General features: G+C 57.1%; 1 long non-coding RNA gene across 2 annotated transcripts; it reads left to right on the top strand.

The window, feature by feature from the left end:
* The first annotated feature begins 880 nt into the window (after positions 1-880).
* LOC135291638 (uncharacterized) lies at positions 881-6,071 on the top strand. 2 transcript variants are annotated; one of them, XR_010354403.1, is made up of 6 exons: positions 881-1,018; positions 1,666-1,842; positions 2,091-2,240; positions 2,459-2,587; positions 3,206-3,340; positions 5,945-6,071. It is a non-coding gene; the product is annotated as an uncharacterized LOC135291638 (long non-coding RNA). The 2 variants fall into 2 exon arrangements; XR_010354402.1 differs by lacking the exon at positions 5,945-6,071 and adding an exon at positions 3,626-3,798.
* Positions 6,072-6,382: the final 311 nt, after the last annotated feature.

The following is a 6,382-nucleotide window of genomic DNA, read 5'->3' as shown; positions in this document are numbered from 1 at the left end:
TGCTGCGGCTTGCCCGGCCCGAGCTCCGCCGCTCGGCAGCGCGGCCCCCGGCCCCGCGGCTCCCGGGTCGCGTTGCAAAGAGCGAACGCCGGGGGATGGCCGGGTCGGGGCGGGTGAGGGGCGCTCGGGGGCCGTTGCTGGCCCCGGGCCGAGCGCTGACAGCCGCGTCCCGCCCGCAGGGAAGGCGCAGGAGTCCCTGCAGGAGCGGTACCGGCTGGGTTCCCTGCTGGGCCGGGGCGGATTCGGCAGCGTCTTCGCAGCAACGCGGCTCTCGGATGGCGCCCCGGTGACCGGCGGGGCCGGCGGCGGGCAGAGGAGGAGGGGGCGCAGGAGGAGGAGGATGGGGCTGGGCAGGGCGGGCGTTGAGCTCAGCCCGCTGCTCCCCTTGGCTTGCAGGTGGCCATCAAAAGGGTGCCTCGGAACCGCATCTGGCATTGGAGCGAGCTGGTGAGTGAGCCGGGACAGTGGGAGAAGCCGGGCCGTGCCGGGCGGGGATGAGCCGAGCCCCGGCATGGTGGGAGCCGCCAGGATATCCCGAGGGAGAGCGGGCGTGGGGCCAGCGCAGGGCGCAGAGCATCCCGGACTGGCTGAGGGGTTGCCCAGCCCTGGCCCAGCATCGGCCCCACTGACGGCATCGTGCTCCTCCCGCAGCCCGACGGCACCAGCGCTCCCCTGGAGGTTGTGCTGCAGGACAAGGTGTCCACAGGCTTCCCCGGTGTCATCCAGCTGCTGGAGTGGCTTGAGCTCCCGAGCGATGTTGTGATGGTGCTGGAGCGGCCAGAGCAGTCTCAGGACCTCCTGCATTTCATTCAAGCACGGGGGTTCCTGCGCGAGGAGGTGGCGCGGCAGCTGTTCCGGCAGGTGCTGGAGGCCGTGCGGCACTGCACCAGCTGCGGGGTCCTGCACCATGACATCAAACCAGAGAACATCCTGGTTGACCTGGCCACCGGGCAGGCCAAATTGATTGACTTTGGCTGTGGCACCTACCTGCAAGAGACAGCCTACACTCACTTTGCAGGTGAGCCTACACAGGGCTGTGCTCCCGCTCCTGGCATCTCATGGCCCAGGATCTCACAGCCCAAGCTGGGTGTGGCAGCGGGGATTCTCCCTTTTGCTGCCACTCAGGGGACTGAATCTGCAGCTGAGTTGCTTTAGAGCAGGGGTGGGTGGGGAGCCATCTTCCAGCCCTGCTGGCAGCCTTTGCCCACCACTGTGCCCAGGAGTGGGGCTGGGCTGGGGCAGCCAGCCTGACAAAAACAGCTGTGAGTGGGGGTAGCAGAGAGGGAGGTTGGAACCTGTGCCCCAGCCGGTTTGTGTGCAGGCAAGAGGAAGGGCTTGGACTGCTCCACTTGCCCTGTTTGTCTTGCCTTTATAATATGTTTGGGGCAATGCAGACAGGGAGAATGAGGGCATGGTTTTTCCCCAGCACGCAGTGGGTATTTCCTTTGCATGTCATGGTCAGGCCTAGCCAGGGCTTCCACTGTCCCCTTCCCACACCAGTGGCTTCTTTTGCAATCCCAAGTTTGTACACCAGTCCCAGATGCTGGTGAGAGGGCAGTGGTCACCCTGTGTGCCACTGCTGCAGCCCCCGCCCGCCCAGGGATGCTGGGGCCAGGCTGTGGGAGCAGCAGCATCCCCCTGATGAACTCCATCTGTATTCCACAGGAACACCATCATACAGCCCCCCGGAATGGACCCGCTTTGGCTGGTACCATGGCGAGCCAGCTACCATCTGGTCCCTGGGCATCCTGCTGCACGAGATGGTCTGTGGGAAGATGCCTTTCAGGAGGGGCTGGAACTTCAGCTGGGGCCAGCTCTCACTGCCACAACGGCTCTCTCCAGGTGGATCCTCTTCTCAGGGCATGGGTGCAATACCAGTGCTGGGAGACAGCAGCAGGCTCGGGAGCATCCCGTTCTGGCAGCTGCTGAGGAGGTGGCACATGTCCTGCTCTCCCCCAAAACCAAGAATTGATGGGAAAGTTCAGGCCCAGCTCTGAGCGCATCCAGCATGGCCTGGGCATGGGAATAGTGGGGCAAAGCAGACAGGAGCCTTCTCCAGCTGACGGGCAGTTTCTGGTTTCTCTCCCCAGAGTGCCAAAATCTGATTGGGTGGTGTTTATCCATGCACCCCTTGGCCAGACCCTCATTAGAAGAGGTGTTCTGTCATCCTTGGATGCAGGATATTCATCTGCCCTAGAAGAAGGGAGAGAGCCACAGGCACACTGTGCTGCAGGGCCCTGGTAAGTTACAGCTGCACACATGCCTTGGCAATGAGAAGCAAAGAAAGCCAGCCCGTGTCACTGCACCAGGGTCATGGGATGGGAACATGCAGCCCTTGTGCTGGAGCTGAGCTGCTCTGCCCAGCCCTGGTGGCTGCCATCCAAGCAGGTTTTGCTTGTCCTGGTTCCCTGACAGCTGGGGCCCTGGGCAGAGCCCTGACAGCCTGGTCTCACCCCAGGGAAGGAGAAGGAGCCCCCAGAGAAGCTGTACCGGGTGGGGCTGCTGCTGCAGGAGACAGCGAGGATGACATCAAGGATGACATGAAGGATGACAACCTCTTCCTCAACCTGGCCACCAGCAGTTGAAGGTGATGCACTTTGATTGTGGCACCTTCTTCAAAGCCAAACTCCACAGGGAATTTGCAGATGAGTCCACACGTGGGGAAATGCTCCCAGATTTGGGCATTGCCCAGCCTGGCTGGGAAGCAAAGGTTCCCCCCCTTTGCGGGGGCAGATGCAGCTGATCCTTCAGTCGGCTGCCCAGCTACTTTTGGCAGGGCTGGGGGCATGGGCTGGGGTGGGTATGAAATGGGAGTGGGCTCCTGGTCCTGCCAATAGCCCCCAGCACCCACCGTGCTCCAGGCTGGGGCTGGGGCTGGGGCAGCCAGCCCAACACAAACAAACCCCCATGGTGGGAGCAGAGGTGGGACTCCCAAATCTGTGCACAAGTGCTTTGCTGTGCAGGCAAGGAAGGGCTTGGGCAGCTCCACTGCCCTTGTTTGCTTTGGGATCACAGTTATTGTGGGGGACAGTGCAGGGGGAAGGGAGAAAACCTGGGCTTTGCTCACACATGGCTGGGTTATTCCCTGGCATGCAGGGCTTGGGCCTTCCTCAATCCCCTCACAGAGATATGATTTTTCCCTTTGTTCTTTTTTTCCCTTTTTGTCTGTAATCTATTTTCAACAATTTGTTGTTTGTTTTTCTAGAGGAAGCATTCTGGTTGGTCCAGTCTGGATCGGGAAGTGCTTGGGAGCAGCTGTGGCGTGGATGGGCCGTGCCCTTGGAGCAGGCTGAGGACATCGTTTGGGACCAGCTTTTCTTCCAGCCATGGATGGCATGAGGTGGGTCCCCGTGTGCTTGGCAGGGTGGGATCAGAGCTTTTGGGAGATGGCAGCGAGCACAGGAGCATCCTGCTCTGGGCAGCTGCTGAGCAGGTGGATGTGCCATGGCTGGCTGCAGGCTGGGCACATGTCCTGCCCTCCTGCCCTGCTCCCAAAGGCAGCACTGATGGGCAGCTCTGGGCACAGATCTGGGCACAGCCAGCATGGCCTGGGCACCAGGGGCAGCTGGGACAAGGGGACAGGAGCCCTCAGCTGACGGGCAGTTTCTGCTTTCTCTCCTTGCAGCCGGGCTCTGCGGATGCTGAGGCTGCTCTGGGCTCTGCCAGGGCTCTGCTGGAGCTCAGCACCGGGCCGGAATCAGCCAAAGAAGAAATGGTGTCACCTGCAGCACAGACTTGCTTGAGCATTTTGGCAACACAGCTCAAGTTTGCAGAGTGACACCTCCCAAAAATTAAACTTGTTCAATGCCTTCTGAAATCAAATCAATCTGGGATGACTCCAAATGACATTTTTCAGCTTGCTCAAGATGTAGCTCAGCCCTTTTCTGAACAGTTCACTCCCCCACCTGCCTTTTACTTCTCAACTGCTCCCTTTTTTCCCCCAGTGAATTCCCAGCCCGTTGCTGTCTCCATCACTTGCTGGCCTTCCTTGTTGCCCCTGACCACAAGGAGGGCTGAGCCCCAGGTTTAGGGACTCATGCTGTCCCTGGCTGAGGAGCAGCAATGTCTCAGAGGTCCAGTGGGATTTTAGTGTCATTCAGAGCCACTCTCCAGCCCTCAGCTCTCCTCACTGCTGAGTTCCCACTCCCTTTTCCTTGTCCTTGCAGCAGGATGAGCTCTGTGAATCCCCTTGAGCCTCCCCACTCTTCCCAGCCCACGCAGCCACCTCAGTGAGGCTGAAGCTGAAGCTTCTCTGTCTCCTCTGGCACTCCAGTCCCCTGTGTGGGGAGCCCCAGCCCCAGAGCACAGCACACAGCAGTGCAGTCCGGGCTGGAGCAGCTGCCCTGCAGCCCTGGCTTGGCTGTTTGTGGCAGTTGAATGCTCCCTGTTTCCAGCTGTCCCTGCAGGATGACCCCAGGGCAGAGCCCTACCGGGCTCCCACTGCAGCTCCTGGAGCTTGGGGCAGACAGTGCTCCCAGAGCTGAGGTTCATGGGGAGCAGCCGGAGCTGTGCCTCGCACTCAGTGTTGGCAAGTGTTGTGTTCTCATCTCCTGCAGCCTGAGGGGAAAACAACCTGTGCTGCCAGGCCAGCACTGCCCCTCTGGGCAGGGACAATGCTGAAGGGCTTTCCCATTCCAGAGGAGCCGGCACTGAGCCTTGGCAGGGCCTGGCAGGGCTGGAGCCGGGTCTAGCCTGCTGCCCGGGACTCGCTGCCCACCAACAGCCCCCACCCACCACGCTCCATCCTCCAGAGACAGAAGGGTCTGTGTGTGCCAGGGGCTCTTGGGTGTCTCTGTATCCAGGGACAGAAGGGTCTGTGTGTGTGCCAGGGGCTCTTGGATGTCTGTGTATCCATGGACAGAAGGGTCTGTGTGTGCCAGGGGCTCTTGGATGTCTCTGTATCCAGGGACAGAAGGGTCTGTGTGTGCCAGGGGCTCTTGGATGTCTGTGCATCCATGGACAGAAGGCTCTGTCTGTGCCAGGGTTTCCATAACATCTCTGTACCCATGGGTATGGGATGAACATGGACAGTGAAAGTGTCAGTCACGTTGCTTGCACACTCCTTCCTTTGTACACAAGACAAATCCATGCACACCCCCACATATTGGTATATTAATAGGATAGGGATGGATAGAGATTTCCCACAGAGCTCTAACTTTGGCATAACTCACCCTTTAGCCAGAGACCACGGGATTTTTTCCCCAGCTCTGTGTGAGAAGGTGTCCCAGAGCTGAAGGAGCAGCATTCAGAAGCAGTTTCAGGATTTCTAGGTAGGAGGTGGAGCTCACAACCATCCATATTACTTTCCATATTCATTGGGATGGGCTGCTGGTTCTTTAGGAATATGGCCCAATGCAGACAAGAGACTTGGAAAAATCCCAGCTCTCTTGTGGGTTTGTGCAAAAGGGGGAGCAGCACAAACACTTTGTGCCTGCCTGGGGGACACAAGGTCCAAGGAGCTTTGGTGGCAGGTGAAGTTCCATTCCATGACATCCCAGAGTGGCACAGGACAAAGATCCAAGCACTCCAAACCCCACTGATGAAGTCTTTGTGATGCAGCACATCCTCTAGGAAAAGCTGCTGTCAGACAATCTATTGGGATTTATAACTTTCATTTGCAACACTTTAAATCCAAATTTCAAACTGCAATATTTTTACACTCAAGACACAGTCATGCATAAATGCATAATAGATCTTTCAATTTCCTATTGATTCAATCACAATTTAGAATAACATAATATTGCAAACAAAACCCTGAATGTTTGAAAAAAGGGATGCTGAGGTCAGTAAGATGAATCCATGCCATCAGAACATTTACAGAGTAACTGATTTCTCTTCTTGAAAAGATTAGTTGCCTCTTAATCCAAAGTTACCGAAGATTTTCACTACACATTTGTTTTTTTGGTTTTATCTTTCATATTTTTTTCTTTTCTTTTTTGTCCAGTGTTTTTAACAGAGAACTCGTCCTACAAAAGGAATGTACACCAAAAAGAGAAATATTTCTGATAAACAATGAAAATGTAGGCTCCTCCTCTGTTTCCTTTTCTCTGGATACCCTGAAGAAAAAAATCTAGCAGATATGAGCAGAGGTGTGAAATGTTTCATTTGGACTGTGCTGGAGTTCAGCACCGCTGACATCCTGATCCAGTCAAGAGCTGCAGAATTCTTTTGCAGATCTCGAACCCTGTGTTTGCAGGCACAGCACCTGCAGTGCTGACGCACCAATGCACATGAATAACTCTGTTATTCCCTCTCAGAATTCAGGCTCTGCCCCAGCACGAGGTGCTGCAGCCCTTTGCTCCTGGTTCCCATGTGGAGCAGCTCCCTTCCTGCTGGCTGAGCTGCTCAGGCAGAGCCCGGAAGCTCCTGGCCCTGCAGGGCT

The sequence above is a fragment of the Passer domesticus genome, assembly GCF_036417665.1.
Source record: "Passer domesticus isolate bPasDom1 chromosome 8 unlocalized genomic scaffold, bPasDom1.hap1 SUPER_8_unloc_1, whole genome shotgun sequence".
Classification (NCBI taxonomy): Eukaryota; Metazoa; Chordata; class Aves; order Passeriformes; family Passeridae; genus Passer; species Passer domesticus.
The sequence above is the reverse complement of the archived record's forward strand: the minus strand, read 5'-3'. Positions and strand labels throughout refer to the sequence as shown.